The sequence below is a fragment of the Rana temporaria genome, chromosome 4, assembly GCF_905171775.1.
Source record: "Rana temporaria chromosome 4, aRanTem1.1, whole genome shotgun sequence".
Lineage (NCBI taxonomy): Eukaryota > Metazoa > Chordata > Amphibia > Anura > Ranidae > Rana > Rana temporaria.
In genome coordinates this window covers 151442273-151462535 of record NC_053492.1, presented here as the reverse complement: position 1 = coordinate 151462535, position 20263 = coordinate 151442273, and the positions used below count along the sequence as shown (strand labels likewise).

Genomic DNA, 20263 nt, shown 5'->3' with positions numbered 1-20263 from the left:
GAGAGTTTGCAGCAGTAGCTGCACAGCTCTGTGTAGGCCCCACAGCATGCATCTTGCAGGAGCATGGAGATTACTTAATGTTACTCAAAGGCAGTTGTTGAAGGTTGAAAGACATATATAAATAATCAGAAGCTCTGCTGCATCTTGGGGAAACTCAACACACCTCCACCCTGGATCACTGCTAGACTACAATCTGCTCATCTTTGTCTCATGAGTACATATTATGCAAACCTTGGCAAGGCACTTTCTGGATGAATACTGATGTATACTGTTTTTTTATACTAATACAACTTCTGGATCTTCTCTGGCTTTGGACGTTTGGTCACATACAGAAAAAACTTGATCAGTGATGTGAAAATTGTGGCTAGTGGTAGTACAAAATTTCACAGCATCAGGAGTACAGTGTTGCCAGGCTTGGTGGCCAGTGGTAGAAAAAAAAAATAAACACCTGTGGTCATTCGGAGGAGGAATAGTGCTCTATAATTATCAGTCGGATGGATGAGGAATAGTGCCCCACTCATTGGTATCAGTTGGATGAATTGCTCCCCATCATCAATATCAGTGGGAGTAATAGTGCCCCATCATTGGTATTAGTGGAATGAATAGCTCCCCATCTTTGGTATCAGTAGGAGGAATAGTACCCCATCATTGGATACCAATGGTGGATGGATATCTTTCAATCATCGGTATCAGGGGGAGGAATAGTGCAGTGCCCATCATTTGTATCAGTGGGAGGAATAGTGCACCATCATTGGTATCAGTGGGAGGAATAGTGCCCCATCATTGGTATTAGTGGAATAAATAGCTCCCCATCTTTGGTATCAGTAGTAGGAATACCAATGGGGGATTGGTATTGGATACCAATGGGGATGGATATCTTTCAATCATCGGTATCAGGGGGAGGAATAGTGCAGTGCCCATCATTTGTATCAGTGGGATGAATAGCTCCCCATCATCAGTATCAGTGGGAGGAATATTCCCCCCTTCATTGGTATCAGTGGAATGGATAGCTCCCCATCATCAGTATCAGTGGGGGGAATAATTCCCCATCATTGGTATCAGTAGGATGGATAGCTCTCCATCATTCTTATCATGGGGAGGAATAGTGCAGTGTCCATTATTGGTATCAGTGAGATGAATAGTGCCCCATCATTGGCATCAGTGGAATGAATAGCTCCCCATCATTGGTATCAGTGGGAGGAATAGCGCTCCATCATCGTTATCAGTGAGAGGAATAGTTACCCTTTATTGTTGTCAGTGGTAGGAAGTAGGTAGGTAGTGCCTTATATCAGTTGGAGGAACAGTGCTCCCAAGTGCCGGATAAAGGCTAACAAAGGACTGCAGTTTGGAGTCCACTGATAGATCATATATATATATATATATATATATATATATATATATATATATATATAATCTATGATCTATGATCTATCTTTCAATTTCAGAGGGAGCAAGCATCAATGGTGTAAGAAAAAATATATATATTTACCATACATACTGTGGGCCAAATGTCAACTCCAACCAGTAAATGGATGCGCTTTCACTTTACTGTTATTTCACAGTAGTTGTATAAAGATGAGATGTCTTACTATGTGGCCTCCTTGGGTAGCAGAACAAGTGTCTCTGCCATCTCATTGTATTGGATTTTATGTATTGATCAACATACTGGATATGTTATAAATGTTCTAATGTCTTCACCACACTGATCCCATGCCTCACATTATAGAACATTAGGTCCCTTGTCATTTATGGTGAAATAAAGTGCACATTCATTGCTACATAAGCCCTTCCATAATACCCCCACTATGTTTTTCAGTCTATGGTTTTAGTTGGTTTCTCAAATGGCCTGGCCTTTGGGTTACCTCTACGCATGTAATCATTGTTTTTTTTTTTTTTTTCTTTTACAGTTTTGTTATCAATCTGTAGCATTCAGGAATTTTCAAGACTCTAAAATATTCAAGCTGTTCTTTTGTTTCCTAATTCAGCCGTGGGAGACTTCAGCTCCTTCTGCTGAGAAGTTTTTTCTCTGTTGGCTTTGGGACACATATTGGCTGAAGCAAGCTATCATTTTATTCCGCCATAATTAAGATGTCGGCCATGTGCGAGGAAGCTCTGTATGTCAATATAAACACTGCTGTTATTTAGAGCAACATGTAGGTGCTGTTGTAAGAGAGGCAGTAGATAGCCATGAACATATACTATTTGACAGCTTCTTCTTCTTCCGTGAATGTGTTAATATTTTATGCAAAATGTAAAACACTGATTTGATTCAGTAGCTCCTATTATGCCTTGTTGCCATGGCAACAGCTTAAGTCTGAGTCACAGGGAGAGAGTTTCCCTGGTAGAAGCACTTACTTATATTGAGTCCTACAGAAATGTCAGTGGTCCGCAGGGATATAGATGTGTTTTTTATTCAGAGGATATCAGTGCAAAGATGAAAACTGCATATGCAATTACAAGAGTACATGACAGCCACGTTTTCAAACTAGTAACTTAATACCAATAGTCTACTACACAGGCCTAATGTGTTAAACGTGTTTGAAAAAAAAGTGTAAGTGTTGCTTTAAATAGTTTGATCACGCAAAGGCAGATTTTTTTTTTTATTACTAATGAAAAATGCTCAGTAACCCAGCTAGATAAAAATCTATGATCTTATGAAGCCACTGCAACTTTAGTGCCGGTTCACACAGGGGCGGCTTCAAATTCGCTCGACTTCTGTATAGAAGTCAATGTAGGCCGCTCTGAAGTCGCTCAAAAGTAGTACGGGAACTTTTTCTAAGTCAGAGCGACTTGAGTTGCTCCTATTAGAATGGTTCCATTGTACAGAATGGAGCACGACTTATCTGGGGGCTGAGTCACCTGACAGGTCGCCCCCTGTGTAAACCGAGTCTAAGGCTTAATTCACACTGGCATAAACAAACTTCCCTTTATAGGACAGTTCTAACACAATTAAAGTGATTCTAATGCCTCGTCCACACGGCCGGACTTTCCGAGAAAAAAGTCAGACAGGCTTTTTTTCTCGGAAAGTCCGGCTGTGTGTAGCCTCCATCTGACTTTTTTTCTCAGAAGTCCATTGGACCTTAGATAGAGAACTTGGGGCCAAATCCACAAAGATTGTGCCTAACGTAATTTTTTCCATTTAAGTTACACTGCCTTAAAATTTCTACCTAAGTGCCCGATCCACAAAGCACTTACCTAGAAATTTTGGGCTGTGTAACTTAAATTCCGCCGTCGCAAGGCGTTCCTATTCAAATGGGGGCGATTCCAATTTAAATTAGGCGCGCTCCCGCGCCAGCCGTACTGCGCATGCTCGTGACGTCATTTTCCCGACGTGCATAGCGCGAAATTACGTTACGCCGAGCTTTGTGGATTGCGACGGGTCAATAAAGTTGCGTCGGAAAAAAAAAAAATACGGCGGGAAAAAAAAAATTCAAAATTTAAAAAAAATTTCGTCGCTGGACAGAAAGGTCTGCTTTTACATGGTGTACTAACTTTACACCATGTAAAAGCAGCCCTAATTTTGCGTATGCAACTTAATACTTACGGAGAAAAAACGAAGCTGAAAAGCTTCTTGGATCTCCGTAAGTGCTAATTTGCATACCCGAGGCGGCATTTCGACACGAAATGCCCCCAGCGGCGGATGCGGTACTGCATCCTAAGATCCGGCTGTGTAAGTCCCTTACACATGCTGGATCTTCTCCCTAACTATGGAAAACGTATTCTGTGGATCAGTTCCATAGTTAGGAACAGGGATACGACGGCGTTACAGCAATTACGCCGTTGTATCCCTTTTGTGGATTTGGCCCTTGTTCTCTATCTTTCCGTCCGACTTCCAACGGACTCACGGCGGACTTTTGCATGGTCAAAAGTCCGACCGTGTGTACAAGGTTATTTTAAATTTTTTTAATAACATATGTCATACTTACCTGTTCTGTGCAATGATTTTGAACAGAGCAGTCCTGATTCTCTTCTTTTTGGGTCCCCTACTGGTGGTCCTGGCTCCTCCCCCTGTTGAGTGCCCCCCCCCCCCCCTCAATAGCAAGCCTCTTTCTATGGGGGCAATCAAGCAGGCTTGCTCCCAAGCCGTGCTCCTATGAATGTCCATTCACACACAGAGCATGGCTTGGCCCCAACCCCCATTCTCTCCTGATTGGCTCACTGACTGTGATTGACAGCAGCAAGAGCCAATGTCTCCCATTGCTTTGTGAGCCAATAAGGAGAGAGAGACCCAGAAGAGCTTCTGCCTCTCATGCATATTTCTGGATCTAGATGGGGTTAAAGTAAGTGTAAAGGGGGGGCTGGAGGGGGGTGAGATGAGCCTTGAAGGTTTTTTACCCTAATGCATAGATTTCTATGGGGGCAATAAAGCAGGCTTGCTCCCAAGCTGTGCTCCTATGAATGGACATAGTCCATTCACACTTTATATACTCTAATTTTAATTAAAAAAACACATATGCAAAATCAAAAGGGCAACAACATACAGTATATAATAAGAATCCTGGGTGTGAGACAGGAAAAAAATATATAATATAATATAATATAATGACAATAAAGTATTAAAGTAAAAATACTCTTTCCTGCTAATTATAATTAGTACATTTAGGTTACCACTCTATACTGATTTATGTTTTTTCTTTATATGTATCTGTATAGCTAGGTAATTTCACATATGCTATATTTAAGTGCCAAGTGCTTGTCTCGAAGCTTCAAATTAAAGCCTTCCCAGACCGCAGTCATTGTTAAAAATAGAAGCTAAAAATATTTCACAAAATAAAGGTGATCTAACTACAATGGGATACAGAGTGATCTCTGTTTAAATACTGGCTATGTTGGAAGCCAGGGCATATTGTTTACACTATCCTACATATAGCAGTGCATTTAAAAATAAATTGGACTTCTTAAACAGAGGATAGTCAGCCTAGTCATAAAAGAGTCAAACTGTGGGTTTAGCTTGGCAAAACAAGGCTATTTTTACTTACTGTGTTAGATAGCTTAACTTCTACTCTGTCAGTGATCATCTATGTTGTAAACCATCTAAACCAGGGGTCTCCAAACTTTTCAAACAAAGGGCCAGTTTATTGTTCTTCAGCCTTTAGGAGGGCCGGATTGTGGCCAGTGGGGGCAGAAAAAGCCCCAGGCCCAGCATTGGTGAGAATAAATATGGCCTCATAGTTTGCGATCAGTAGGACAAGGAGTAGTGCCCCTATTAATAGGAGTAACTGTTTTCCAAAGTGCCCCCTTGTTGGAGTCAGTGGGAAGAATAGTGCCTCATATCAGTGGGAGGAATAAAGCCCTGAGGGCCGGATAAAGGCTAGCAACGGGCCGCATCTGGCCCTCTGGCCACAGTTTGGAGACCCCTGATCAAAACCATACAGGAAGGAATTTGTAAAAAGCAATATTAACCAGTTTTAGACACTGGACCTACTACAAGTTAAAAAAAAAATATATATCTATACCGTATTTATCGGCGTATACCGAGCGCAGCGCTCGGCGTATACCGATCGCAGTACACTCGGGTATAGTCGGCCAGTCTCGGCTCCTTCCGCGCTCACGTCCTGGACGAACAGGACGTCAGCGCGAGAGTTGCCGAGCCTGCCCGACAATACACGAGTGTACTGCGCTCTGTATATGTCAGCGCAGTATTCAAACTCGGCGCGGGAAACAAGTGGGGAGGACGCGAGGACGCCGCAGACGGACCCCGGACCCGACGAAGAGGACACCCGAAGCCGCAGACGGACCCCGGACCCGACGAAGAGGACACCCGAAGCCACAGAAGGACGCCGGACCCGACGAAGAGGACACCCGAAGCCGCAGACGGACGCCGGACCCGACGAGGCTGCCGATGGACGCCGCGCAAGACACCAAAACTGTAAGTACAAAAAAAACTACCGCGATAAATACGGTGTATATATATATATATATATATATATATATATATATATATATATATATATATATATACAGGGTTTGCGCTGTAGTCCCCCCAATTCCTGTGCTTGCCAGTAATCAAATAAGTATCAAATTGGGAGCTGTAGGAGCTGCTGCTCTTAAAAAATAGGACCATCTGACACAGTGTTTATAAACACTTTCCAGAAAGGCGATAGATAACATGGGGTTGATTTACTAAAGGCACGTAGACTGTGCACTTTGCAAAGTGCAGTTGCTCCAGAGCTTAGTAAATTTGGTAAAGCAGTAAAGCTCCACTTTGCAAAGAATACCCAATCACGTGCAAGGAAAATAAATAATAAAAAAACAGCATTTTTGCTTGCATATGGTTGGATGATGGAAGTCAGCAGAGCTTCTGCTCATTTACTAAGCTCTGGAGCAGCTGCTGCAGAGTGCAATTGCATTTTGCACAGTGTACAGGCTATTTGCCTTTAGAAAATTAACCCCCAAGTGACATACTTTTGTGTCTACTCTGTTCCATTCATCGGAAGATTAAAGGGATGACCTTTGATTTGCACATAATGGCAGTTGAAGTTGTTTTTTCAAGGAAATTGTTTTCTATTTAACACCCTATCAACTTATGTATGTATTACTTTGTTATCGTAAGAAAAAGTAATTGCTGAATCAATAAGCCCATTGTAAAATATTACAAATTGTCTTGGGCCATAAGAGATGTACAGGCGTTAAAAGTCATTAAGCGACTACTCGTGATAATACTACGAACCTATTTTTCTAAGGAATACAGAAGACTGCCAGCAGAATTGTATTCATCAACTCTACCCTTTTTTAATGTTTGTCACACCTACCCCCATCATAGGTGGTCGGGCTCCTGTGTTCTTATAGCAGCCCCCATTCCAGTAAGGCAAGCAGGCCTACCCGTCCCCTCAAGTCTTATACACAATGCTATAGTGCCTGGCTACCATGCCGCGGCAGGCGCAAACTGAGCATAGAAAACAGGTACTAGAACTGAGCACAACAAACAGGTCCTTGCGGTTGGCAGACAGGCAGAGTGGTCAGTGACAGTCTGGGTTCTGGGCAGGCAAAGTTTTTCTTTTATATTAGCCTATTTAAGATGTTGTTGGTCTGGTCATGTGATTCACGGGGTCCCCTTTGAATCTTCTTCAGGGGTGGGTGGTTCTTAATGATGCAGAGAGTGGTGCTGACTTGATGATGTTAGCACCAATGTCTTAATTATTTTAATGTGAGTACATGGTGCTGTAGTGATGCTTTCTCAGGTGGTGGGTCTTGTACGTATAGGATGTTCTCAGTCTTCTGGGTGTCATTCACCCCAGAACGGAGCTTTAAATAAATTTACTGTTTGTTGATGGACTCTTGATCTACTTAAGGAAAATAGGCTATTCACTTTGCAAACAAACTTTTTCTTAGTTTAGTGAATGTGGTGAAAATTCAATTTGCAGAGCATTCCCAATCACTTGCAAGGGAATAGAAAAAAAAACATATTTTGCTTGTACTATTACATTACATGAAAGCGAATGAGAGCACTTCTCACCCTTTCCAACAGTCCTTCTACAAAAACATTGTCCCACCCTCCATTCCTCCCTCCTTCACCACCATGCAATACTCTTACATGGTACTGTGCCAAAAATTGGCTACTGCACCCTCCCTAAATCCTTCTTAGCTTAGTATCATGTCTACTTTAACAGTTTAATATAATTAGCAGGTGCTTTTTCACCAAACACATTTGTTAAATGGAATGGATCTGGGAAAGAAACTCCTGTGAAGGTAGTACAATTTGTTTTGCTGTATTTTTTCTTTTTTTTTTATGATTTTTAGGCAGCCTGTCTCCATTTCAACATTTCCTTAAGTGTACATCAACATAGAAATTTTCCACAGTAACTAAATATTTATAAACTGAAAAACAAAACAGGCAGAAGAGGAAAGTGCAGTCAAAGTAAAAAAAAAAAAAAAATGATTTAAATTGCTTTAAGTTGTGTTTGCATTAATTTTTACTTGTTTGGTGAAGAAAGGCAGTTCAGAGTCAAACAAGTGTCCATGCACATACAGTAAGTCTTTATGAAATTCCTTCTCTGGTTTCTCCCGTGGATTACCTCAGGTTTGTCTTTATAAATTGCCAAAGTTTACTAAATTGATTTTGTCAATTTTTGTGACATAGAAACATTTTGGTTGCTTAGAAGGAAGCCCCAGGAGACAGTGCCAGGTTAAATTTCTACACTACCATTTGGTCTGGCCCTCCTTCTATCTGTAGATGTTTTTTCTGGTAACCTGCTGGGTACCCACTGGAAGGTAGCCCTGTTTGTTTGCGAGCAGCCTATCCTTAGCCAATAAGCTATCTGAATGTTTTTTCTCCTCTCACTACCTTATATGAAATTAAAGCAGAACTTCACCCAAAACGGGAAGTTCTGCACCCCTCACCCTTCACATTTGGCACATATTTTTTTTTTGAGGGGTGGTACAGGTATCTGCTCCCACGTCTGGTCGGAGCTCTGTGGCGATTGGAGAAGAAGCCCCCCCTTTCCTCTGCAGACTTCTAGGATGCATCACAGGTCCCAGAAAGCTGCAGGACCATTGAGCAGCATATTGAGCAGCCGACTTTAAAGCCACAAGCAGTTACAGTCGGCTTTCAAAAGTTGTTATTCCAAGCCCCGGGACAAAACACTGGTCCGTGCCCATGAGGGGAGGTTTCCTGAAGAAGTGGTGAATCCCTAGACTTTCCCTACTCATATGGAACCTTTCCCTGCCGCTATTACTGCCCATGACAGACAGGTGACCTGTCCCCACACTACACACACATCCATTCCAAACTTAAGAGCCAGGGTCTTAAATAGACTCTTCCTGACCCAATATGGCTGCCAGAGTCACATGGGCTGTCAGAATCCAACCAGATCACTGCCCCAGTGACCCGTGAAACCACAGAGGAACCATGTTCCCCCTGACTTCCTCTGCCTCTGCACTGATGCTGTGCCACCTGCAGTGGAGGAAATAGACTGCACCTGGCTACAATATACTTAGAATACTTAACTAATCCCAAAGGGAAATTGGGATATTGTTACGACACAGACACACTTAACAAAGACAACACAAGATCACAATAATAAACTGAACAAAATGCAAAAACACAACAAAATTACCAATAACAACCATTAACACCAAGTAACAAAATCATAACTACACTACAAATAAAACATCAATACAATTAAAATACAACATAGAATAAATTACACAAATTAAAATAACAGACAGTCAAACTTCCAAATACAAATAATACACCACTTTCTCTATCCCAAATAATAACCAACACAATACCAACATACTATAAAAACAACACAAAATCCTGATTATAAACCAGAAATAAATCTTCACCTTTAGCCCTCACAGAAAATAATTATATTCCTTGACCGCCACAGGCAAAAATGATTTTTCGTGTTGCTTGTGGTGCATCGTGGGTGTAACAATCTGTCACTGATGGTATTCCGCAGACTGACCAGCGTATTGTGGAGTGGGTGGTCCAAGATTTAACATAACTTGAACAACATTCTCCTCTCCAACACTACATGTTGATTTCTAATTTTTCCACAAGTGACTGAAGAACTGCTTTAAAGACTCTTGGATCCTTTTTTTCTTTTTACGTCAAATTTCTCTGGCACTAGGGTAGCCTCTGGTTGGAGATTTCTGCCAATGTAGTTAATAGAAAAGGGACCACAAGTTGGTACTTCTCCCACAAAATATGTCAATCTTATTTGACACAGATGTAGGCAAAGATGCCAAAGTGTGCAACTGCTGTCTTCATTCATAAGGCTCTGTTTCCACTAGTGTGACCCCAAAGTCGCGCGATTTACAGTGCAACTTTGCTATGCAATTTTTGATGCTCTGTCATGCGACTGGTGAGAACCATGGGAGAACAAGTTGCATCGAACTCGGAACAAAGTAGTACAAAAACCTTTTTTGGAGTTACACCAATTAGAACCAGAGACCTTTGAAATGGATTTTGACTTGTCATACAACTTCACATGCGTCAAGTCGCACAACAACTCGCAGTTGTGGAAACAGAGCCTAAGGGTCGAATTTCGAAATCATTTTCTTTAGAAAATCTTACCTAAGACTTTTTGTTCGTATTTCGCACCCTTAGTAGCCCACTAGTAGCAGCAACAGACGATTTTTGTGCGGCCATCGAATTTGAGTAATCGGACATGTTGGAAATTTTTTGAAAAACGTACGATTTTCCAATCAATGATGGGAGAATCATGTGAGAAATGTAATCAAAAAAGAAATGTGCATGTGCAAGAAAAGAACATTTCTGAAAAGAAGGGGCCTGATCCACAAAAGGGATACGCCGGCGTATCTACTGATACGCCGTCGTATCCCTGTTTCTATCTATGGAACTGATCCACAGAATCAGTTTCTCATAGATAGGCAGAAGATCTGACATGTGTAAGGGACTTACACTGTCGGATCTTAGGATGCAGTACCGCAGCCGCCGCTGGGGGCATTTCTCGTCAAAATCCAGCGTCGGGTATGCAAATTAGCACTTACGGAGATCCATGAAGCTTTTACGCTTCGTTTTTTCTCCGTAAGTATTAGTTTGCCGTCGCAAAATTAGGGCTGCTTTTACAAAATGTAAACTGTTTACACCTTGTAAAAGTATACCCTTCTATCCCGCGTCGCTGTCATTTTTTTTTTTTTTTTTCGCCGCAACTCTTTTTTTTTTTACGCCCCGTCGCGATTCTCAAAACCCGGCGCAACGTAAATCCGCGCAAAGCACGTCGGGAAAATAACGTCGGGAGCATGCGCAGTACATCCGGCACGGGAGCGCGCCTAATTTAAATGGGATTTGCCCCATTAGATTAGGCACGCCTTGTGCCGGACGGATTTAAGTTACACCGCTGAAAATTTCTAGGTAAGTGCTTTGTGGATCAGGCACTTAGGTAGAGATTTTGCGGCGGTGTAACTTAAATGGCAAAAGTTAAGTTACGGACGTTTTTTGTGGATCAGGCCCAAGATTCCTAGCCATGAAAATTATTTTCTGTAGCAAAATGAGGTGAAATTGAAGGCTTGGTTGGTCGAATTTAGAAATCAATGGTGGCACCATGGCCAGCCTCAATGACTGAAGAGCGTGACCTGGCTGTCATACTGTCAGCCCAGTCTGGCAGGTTACTCTCAGTTCACTGTGTTCTGTGTATCATGAACTGCTGTTAGTGCTTCTTATACAGGGCATGGCCCAGCTCTCACACTGATAGAGGAGCCTCACAGATTACTCTCCCAGTGTCATGTGCAGGACTGGGCTGTCAGGTTGACAGCTCGGTCATGTACAATGCAAGAGCTGGTGCAGAGCCAAGAGATGCTTCTGATACAGCTGCAGCCCCCCCGCCCTCCCATTCCAACAAACACAGTACCAGATGCAGGAGTCTACTCTTCTGCTTTGGCCAACCCTGCTTCTTTGTGTGGCTGTTCAGTCGTCTTCGAATTTCTCTGTTTAAATGGAAATCCATGAAGGGCACTGTTGGATGACTTTATGGGCATTTCTAAAGCCACTATTCCTGATGTCACTGCAAAGAAAGCCCAATGCCAATTACATTCTCAATTAGATCTAGGCATGCATGCATGCATTTCTTTCGCAAATGCTCTTTGAAGGTTTATATGTAGGTATCCTCACAAGTGTAAAATTATGCGTTCAAAATTTTTTAGTATGTGTATTTTTTTATGTAAACTATTAACAGGGCTAACATACATTTACTTTGCCAGTAGAAAAGGAGGACACAGCTTGGAATAATCATCTGTCCCTGAGCTATTAAAAATAGAATTTAAATGCAGACAATATAATTACTTGTTAGTCTAAAAGGATCACAGCAATTAAAACGTTAGAGTGAAACCGAGAACAATGCATATTTCCTTTTGTTTGAGAACTCCTTTATACCATTTAATCTAGATGATGAAATATCACAGTTTCTTTCCTATATTATAGTACAATATTAAACACATAAATCTATCCACATAATAATTTCAGTGCCACTTCCCTTATTTAATTATAATCTGAAATGGATAAATTTGAAAAACGTATTTAGTTACAGCAGTATATATTGCTCCAAGGGTATATCTGTCCAGCCATATATTACAATTCTGAATAGTTTTACCCGGTATTGAATGTTGACATTAACCAAGTTCAGAATTAATTAAAACTGAACTTCTAGAATAGCAAGAGAAGGGTTAGACCATCTACATAGGTTTCTATTGCGGTCCGTGTCCCCATCAGGAAAATTTCCCTTTTATTTCCTTTCCCAGAAACCAAACAGGAAGTGAACATATGGACAGAATTTTTTATTATTTTTTTTACTTTATTTCCAAAACGGATGTCACCATTATAAGATATTGGGGCAGATCCACAGAGATACACTACGCCGCCGTAACTTTCCCGGCTTTGGTTTGAATCCTGAAAGAATGCGCGCCGAAAGTTACGGCGGCGTAGTGTATCTCAAGCGGCGTAACTGCGCGTATTTCAAATCGGCGATTAGGGGGCATCCCGAAATTTCCTGCCATGCATTGCGCTAAATGACGTCGCTAGGACGTCATTTTTTTTTTTACTTACACGTGACTTACGTACATTCCGATTCACGGACGACTTACGCAAAAAGAAAAATTTCAAATTAAAAGCGGGAACGACGGCCATACTTAACATGGCAATTCTAACTATACGCCGCAAAACACCAGCTTTAACTATACGCCGGAAAAAGCAGACTAGAGACGATGTAACAGAATGCGACGACCGCGCGTACGTTCGTGGATCATCGTAAATCGCTAATTTGCATACCCAACGCGGAAAACAACGCAAACTCCACCCAGCGGACACCGAAGTATTGCATCTAAGATCCGAAGGCGTACACAGCCGTACGCCTGTCGGATCTAACCCAGATGCAGTCGTATCTTGGTTTGAGGATTCAAACTAAAGATACGACGCGGGTAATTTGAAATTACGCGGCGTATCAAGTGAATCCCCAACGTAATTTCTTTGAGGATCTGCCCCATTGTCTCTACTCCCATACTGGTGGCAAATCCGTTTGCTAATTAAAAATGTAGCTACTTCTGTAGTAAATCATCCCCACTTTGGGCTTGTTTACAATAGTGGCAAGGTCAGCTGCTCCATACTCGGATGACTTTTCAGTGGTGTTTCAAAGGTGAGCAGGCAGTACGTCACCTATTCCCTACCTGTGCTAAACCCTTGAATGGGTTAATTTTGATGGGCCGTAGTGCCTACTAAATGCAACATTGAGTATTATTCCTGCCGCGACCATAAAGCAAAGCAATTTCATGTGTACACCATCCGACCACTGCCTTTGCAACTTAAAAGGGAGCAGTTGGGTACGTGATAAAAAATACAGTAATTTAGGGTAATGTGTTGGGGCACTCGCTAAAAAATACAGCCTCCCACACATTTTAACCACTGCACCACTGCAAGTGTAAACAAATCCTTAGTCAGTGACCTAGAACAAGCATGTAGAAAAAGGAAAAAAGCCCCATAGCATCTGGTGCAGCTGTGCATAGAATACATTCATATTCCAGGTTTTATTGTCAAAGCTTAAAGTGGACCTTTAGTCATTATTTCATCTTTCCATCTATTAAATCTTCTGCCCTTGTCTTTGGATAGTAAAACATTTTTTTTCTGCCAGTGAATACCTTATATAGCCCACTTCCTGTTTCTTGTCTGGTAAAAAGCCTAGGCTTATGACATCATGTACAGCTGTCATACTCTCACACTTGTGAGCATTTGCTAAAAAGGGATGGGGGAGATGAGTAATAAAAGTGACAATGAGAGCTGCAGAGCAGGAGGTGTGTGTCTGTGAAAATCCAGGAAGTGAACAGGCAGCAGCTTCAGCTGCCCACAGTTAAAATGGATGCAGCCAGACTTAGTAGAGGGAGATTTCCGCAGCATATTTGGCAAGTACAGAATCACAGTATAATTAAAATAATATGCAAAGTGGTTGGAAGGAAACTTCAGAATGGCAAAGATGTTTTTATTACAAATTTCGTGAGCAGACTGCAGTTAACCACTTGCCGACCATGTCACGCCGATATACGTTGGCAGAATGGTACGGCTGCGCAAAGCAACGTGTATATATACATTACTTTGAATTTCGCACCCCCCGCTGTGAGCTCCGTGATCGTGGCCGCGGGACCCGCGAACTCGATGTCGGCCGGTGTCCCGCGATTGTGTCACGGAGCTTCAGAATGGGGGGGATACCTGTGTAAACAAGGTATCTCCCTGTTCTGCCTTATGACAGGACACTGATCTTCTGCTCCCTGTCATCGGGAGAAGTAATCAGTGTCATGTCACAGGTAACCCAGCCCCTACACAGTTAGAATCACTCCCTAGGATATACTTAACCCTTTCCTTGCCCCCTACTGGTTACCCCTTCCTTGCCAGTGTCATTTACACAGTAATCAGTGCATTTTTATAGCACTGATTACTGTATAAATGACAATGGACCCAAAATAGCGTCAAAGGTGTCCGATGTGTCTGCCATAATGTCGCAGTCACAATAAAAATTGCTGATCGCCACCATTACTAGTAAAAAAATAAATAAATGCCATAAAACTATCCCCAATTTTGTAGACGCTATAACTTTTGCGCAAACCAATCAATAAACGCTTATTGCGATTTTTTTTTTACCAAAAATATGTAGAAGAATACGTATCAGCCTAAACTGAGGAAAAAAATCACATTTTTTAATATATTTTTGGGGGATATTTATTATGGCAAAAAGTAAAAATATTGCTTTTTTTTTAATTGTCGCTCTATTTTTGTTTAGGAGCCATGTCGCACGACTGCACAATTGTCAGTTAAAGTAACACAGTGCCGAATCGCAAAAAATGGCCCAGTCATTTGCCAGCCAAATCCTCCGGGGCTGAAGTGGTTAATTGCACAATCTGAAGTTAGAGGCTGATAACATGCAGATTCTGGGTGCTCCAGTTTTAATAAATCTCTCCCATAGTGTATATGGTAGAAGTAACACATACCTCCCAACTTTTTGAGATGGGAGCGAGGGACACATATTAGCAAATGTATGTGGGCATAGGACACACCCCTGCCACGCCCCTTAAAGGAGAATTATACAAAAAAATATTAGTTAAACCCACAAGTGCTTTATTTTCATTTTTACCACTACTATTTCTATATATTAGTTTTTGAAGTTTACAAATGCAGCAATTCAGTAATTGGATGAAAGATTTAGCACCGGGAAACACTTTTTGAAAGATAAATAGTGCTTTTTATATAGAATTATGTAGTTTAAACCAAAATGAGGGACAAATGAGGGACATAGGGACTTTGTTCCAAATCAGGGACAGTTGGGAGGTTTGGTAACATCATATGTAAAAATGAAAATAGACCAATTATAACCCTGTACCTAGCTACATAATAGTTGTTGTGTTAAACCAATATATACAATTGTTGTATAATTACATTACATGGTCCTATAAATCCAAAAAGCAAATACACAAGTACCTGTTTGCATTGAACTGGTCAGGTTGCACTGTTTAGAAAGCCTGTTTGAACAAACAGCCAAGGAAGATAAATTGATATGTCTGACCTCCTTTGCAGATTTGTGAAATCTGTGCCCTCAGTACAAACAAGAAATTTGCACAGCATGGTGTTGACTTTCTAGTGAAGCACAACAGACAAAGGAAGTCCTTACTTAACAACCAACTGCCGCCTGTGAGCTTGAATGCTCAGGGCCTTGGCCTTTTTGCCCCCTGCTGCTTGATGTGGATTGCTACTTAACCTTTACATGGAAGAAATTATCAGCTGTTCCACTGCTGTCTGTGTTGATAACTAGGTGATGCTGTTGTATAGTCCCGTACTGACAAAGGCCTGTCAAAGCAACAAAATTAACATACATGATTGAAATTCAGAATCTCATAAGAGCAAGGATAGTTGGACAGTATACATTGTGTGTGTGTGTGTATGTACAGTGTGTGTGTATATATATATATATATATATATATATATATATATATATATATATAAAAACTATAGGATGATTATATAGAGTGTATGTGTATATATATATATATATATATATATATATATATATATATATATATATATATTAGGGTTGCCCTGATACTGATGCTAGTATCAGTATCAGTGTCGATACCGAGCATTTGCGCGAGTACTTGCACTCACACAAATGCTCCCGATGCCTAATCCAATACCTGGCAATGAAGAGGTGGCATTGCTCACAACTGGAAGTCAGTGGGCGGAGAGTGCGGAGCGGAGGGCGTGTCCTCAACAGGCTGGCAGCAGTGGAAGGTTAGCTGACCAAAGCAGGGGTGCGGGATGCAGCCACATGTTCAATCAGAATCGGTGACCGGGCTGTCACATTCCGTAACGGAAGTGACGTTCCATGTCTCCGCCAGAGGTTGAATATCCAGATACCCATCTTGGCACACCCTGCACTTGGCCACAGTAAAGACTCATACATACGATTGGATTTTCTTTGGACAAAGCATAGGACTTTTGTCCGAAGGTCGTTGGCCGTGAACTTGTATTGCATACAAACGGTAAAGAAACACAAAACGACGTGTTTTTTCAGCTCTTTAGCGCCACCCTTTGGGCAGCATAGGAGAGTTTAGTTCCACTTAAGACCGCTGTTCTGATTATTTGAACATCTCTTTGCTAATGGTAGACAATTGTAGTCCTATGACTATTACAAAAAAAAAAAACTGTTTCCATCAGCCACAGCAGCCTGCATAGGTAAATCTGAATAGATAGATATTGTCATTTTGCCTTAAAATGTCAACTGTTGTCAAATATACGGAGTAAGAAGTTACAGGGGTGTACGCACACTGTGTATATGTAGGATCATATCTGGACATACGCAGTTCAGATTGCTGGTAGTGAACAAGGCTTAGCTGAAATGAACACTCTTGTGAGATGAAGTGTGGCTTTTCTTGCTGAGGCCAGGGCCTAAAAAGCTGCATAATGCTGCTGTAATTTAATTACACAAAGGCTGGCTGTTTAGCAGAGCCTGGGCTTTCAGCCGAAATGTTGTTGATGTGATAGCAAAAGAAAAACATCATATGATAGCCGTCTGTGCTTTCCCCTCTCACTTTCATATTCCTGCTGATTAAGTTTCTGAGCTACCATATTCTGGCAGCAGCCTGACTCTTACCATCCTCAGAATCTTCCCTTTGATTTTCTGGCATGCTAGGCATGACTGCAGACCAGTGCCGGTGATCACAGATAGGATAAGTGGTAATTGAGCAATTATATTGAATTTTTTTTTTCTTCCTCTGCTTGGAATATGACCTATTGCTTTCCAAGCAATCAATTTTAGATACGTAATGTAATCACATATATTTTCCAATTATGGGAATATGTATCAATTTCCTGCTTACTGAATTGCCCCAAACATTCTTAAACCACATTTCCTTGTGTGATGATCACCATATAAAAAAATAACCTGGTGTTTCACATGTTTGTATATGGGATGTATCTATAGTGCATGAGAGGTGATAGGACAGATACAGAAAAGCAAACATACAGCCAGTATTTTCAGAAAACTGTGTAGCAATGCTGTTATTATGTTACCTATTGAGATAAACAATAAAGACATGAAATTGTTGAGACTGGAGCTTAGAAAAGCAAATATATAATGCTTTATACATATTTAGGGTTGATTCACACTAGTGTGATTTCAGATGCAAATTGAGTGACACAGAATGGCATAATAATGGAAATGATCATCCTACAAGCTTTAACCAAACACTGATAGAAGTCAAAAGACTGCTATATACTGCTGATGAGAAAAGCCATTTAGCAGTTTATATTTAGTAATAACATTGCTTTTCTATGTTCTGTTTACTGTGAGATACAAGGGTCCTGGGTTTAGCAACACTTTAAGCCTTGGCAAAAAAAAAAATGGAAGATGATTTGTTTCTTTGCAGAGCAGCACCAGATTATTGCACTCTCCAGTTTTAGTAAAACAACCACATTGTTTTCAATGGTGTCAGTTAAAATTAAAGCAGTGCAGCACAAAAAGGAAAAAGGTTTCTGTAACACTTTGGTGTGATCTCAGCTCAATTTTTGGATTTCATGAAAAACCACCAAAAAAGAATCTACATGAGATTTAATGCTTTTGATGCAATTTCACTGCTTTTAAATCCTATCTACACTCCTCCTCCCATGCACATCCCTCCACAGACAAATCCAATGAGGATAAGCATTTTTTTTTACATAGATGTGTAATTGAACAACTTTTCCTTATGTGCACATAGGTCATTATTCATGACCTGGATGGATCCAGTATCTTTGCTTCCTCTTCCCCTGCTCCTTCCTTTAATCAACACTGCAGCAGTAGCAGTAACAACTGTTGCCATGACCAAAGACAGAGAGGACATGACTGCTTAACCACCAAACAACACAGACAAACAAGAAAGTAAAAAGGAAGAGGGCGACTTTAATTTATGTCATAACAAACATACTTATTGGCCCAAACCAAAAACACACAGGCATGAAAAACCCAGCAAAAAAACATCAAAATCATGTAAAAAATGCAACCAATAAGCACTGCATATTCACATTGAAAATTGGATCAATTTACACCCACAGTAGTGTGAACCAGTGGCGGCTGGTGCTCAAAATGTTTTGGGGGAGCGCAAACAAACAAACAAAAAAAAAACACTTGCAGCCTCACTGTGCCCAGCAAAAGCCATCGAAAGCAGCTACTGTGCCCATCAATTGCAGCCACTGTGCCCATCAAACGCAGCCACTGTGGCATCAATTGTCGTCACTGTGCCCATTGTCACCACTGTGCCATCAAATGTCGCCACTGTGCCCATCAATTGCCACCACTGTGCCATGCCAAACGTAGCCACTGTGCCATAAAACACAGCCAATGTGCCATCAATTTTCACTACCGTGCCCATTAATTGTCACCACTGTGCCCATCAATTGCAGCCACTGTGCCCATAAATTGCAGCCACTGTGCCCTGTAAAATGCTGCCACGGTGCCCTTTAAAATGAGCTGAAATTGGATCAATTTGCACCCACTGTAGTGTGAACCAGTGGCGGCTGGTGCTCAAAATGTTTGGGGGGGGGGGATGTTTTCAAACAAACGAAAAAAAAAAAAAACAATTGCAGCCTCACTGTGCCCATCAAACACAGCTACTGTACCCATCAATTGCAGCCACTGTGCCCATCAAACGCAGCAACTGTGGCATCAATTGTCGCCACTGTGCCCATTGTCACCACTGTGCCATCAATTGTCGCCTCTGTGCCCATCAATTGTCACCAGTGTGACATGCCAAACGCAGCCACTGTGCCATAAAACACAGCCACTGTGCCATCAATTGTCGCCACTGTGCTCATTATTGTCACCACTGTGCCATGCCAAACGCAGCCAGTGTGCCATCAATTGTTACCACTGTGCCCATCAATTGTCACCACTGTGCCATGCCAAACGCAGCCACTGTGCCATCAAACGCAGCCACTGTGCCATGCCATCAAATGCAGCCACTGTGCCATCAATTGTTACCACTGTGCCATCAATTGTCACCACTGTGCCATCAATTGTCACCCCTGTGCCCATCAATTTTCACCACTGTGCCCATCAATTGTCACCACTGTGCCCATCAATTGCAGCCACTGTGCCCATCAATTGCAGCCACTGTGCCCTGTAAAATGCTGCCACTGTGCCCTGTAAAATGAGCCCCCAACCCCCCGCCCGGCACTTACCTTTCTTGGGTCGGCCATCCTGCTTCCATCATCCCTCAATGTCTTCTCCTGCCCTCGATGACGCTTCAGCCAATCAGAACCTGAGAGGCCTGTCAGTGTTAACCAGGTAACACACCCCACGTGCGTCCCCTGGATAACTATTTGGAAGCCTGTTACAGCCTGAGGGCTGTAATCGGAAAGCCTATCAGAGCCACTGGCTCTGATAGGCACTTTCAAAGCAAACAAGCTGCCGTTATTCAGATGTCCGGCGCTCACCAGGGGGCCGGCCATCTGAATAGTGGGCAGCAGCAACAATACAATACATGAATGCAATGCATGAATCTATGTATTGTATTTCAGTGGCTGTGCAGGAGAACGAGGGGGCGGCGCTCCTGTGTCCTCTATGGACGCACCACTAATGGTGTGAACCTAGCCTTATTTACAAGTTCTATATTTAAGCTTAGAGCTCTAGGTGTGATGAGTTTTGATGAATCCAAATTGTGGAAGTCATATAGCTCACAGCTCCACCTTTACAGTATTTCCCTAAATTGCATAATTTAGTGACAACATGGTCATATTTAAATCTTTTGTCTGTGGTGGATAGCCACAGCTTTCTATTATAGCGTTCTA

At 41.8% G+C, this 20263-nt stretch overlaps 1 protein-coding gene across 15 annotated transcripts in view; it reads left to right on the top strand.

The window, feature by feature from the left end:
• MBNL1 (muscleblind like splicing regulator 1) overlaps window positions 1–20263 on the top strand; it is a 259895-nt gene that overhangs the window by 169479 nt on the left and 70153 nt on the right. The window contains exons 1-2 of one of the 15 annotated variants that reach the window (XM_040349200.1): window positions 2266–2272; window positions 13495–13500. The exons of the other annotated variants lie outside the window; for them this stretch is intronic. The gene's annotated coding sequence lies outside the window, so the exon portion shown is untranslated. Of the gene's footprint in view, window positions 1–2265; window positions 2273–13494; window positions 13501–20263 lie in introns of those variants that run through there. 15 annotated transcript variants of the gene reach the window in all.